Below are 940 nucleotides of genomic sequence, written 5' to 3'. Positions count from 1 at the left end.
GCTTTGCGTTTACATCTTTTTGCAAAATCCGTTTACATCATTAGCTGTTTGATGATTGAAACAGTTTTGTGAGCTTTAACCTCAGACTCTGCCGTTTCTAGCAAAATACATTTACATTTAAAAATCGATTTGGGGTATCAATATCACATTATTCAAACTAAAATCAATTTCTATGAGAAAATCTATTTTTTAAACCTACCCCTACAGTGTTAGTAGTAATGTTAGAAGCTGTAAACCCAAAATAGTTAAAATCTTGATGTTTTTGTTACTGAAGACTTTATTATGGTTCTAACCGATGTTTGCATTCAGTTTTACCAAATGACATTATTAGTATATGAACAGTTTTTACAGCATACATGACATATCTGTGGTATTTGTAGCTAACATCACTGTTGCATAAAATAGTCCTTAAACTGCACTTTTTAAATCATTGCTTTTTTTTCTTGCAACATACATGCAGCATACATGATATATCTTGAGCATTTGCAACATCTGCTAAGATTGCTGTTGCACAGAAAAAGCCATTGCCTTTTTTGGGGGGGCTTGGTCATGTGACAATAACTAGCTACAAAGCTTCAGATCTGAAGTAGGCCTGGTAGGCCAGCAAGTATCCATCGTTGTACATGTAGATCTGCTTGTTGGTGGGATTGTAGCTCAGACTAGCCACTGCTTTAGCTACCTTCTCCAGTGGTATTGCTAGTGAGTTGTCTTCTTTGCCTGTGGCTGTGTCGAAGGCGTAGAACACCTCCTCCCGGTACTCATTAACGTAACGAGTTGCGTACATCACACCGCACACCATGAAGGCGTTGCTCGTTGCCTTTTTGAACAGCCTCGTTTCCCACGTCTGTGTCACGTTGAGACTCTTCACCTCGCTGTCCCAAACTAACCGGCTGATCACAAGGTTACCATGGTTACCTATAGTGGCATAGAGAGCCCACAG

This window comes from Pundamilia nyererei, unplaced genomic scaffold, assembly GCF_000239375.1.
Source record: "Pundamilia nyererei isolate P.nyererei 1_Seehausen unplaced genomic scaffold, PunNye1.0 scaffold00303, whole genome shotgun sequence".
NCBI lineage: Eukaryota > Metazoa > Chordata > Actinopteri > Cichliformes > Cichlidae > Pundamilia > Pundamilia nyererei.
Note: the sequence above shows the minus strand (reverse complement) of the source record.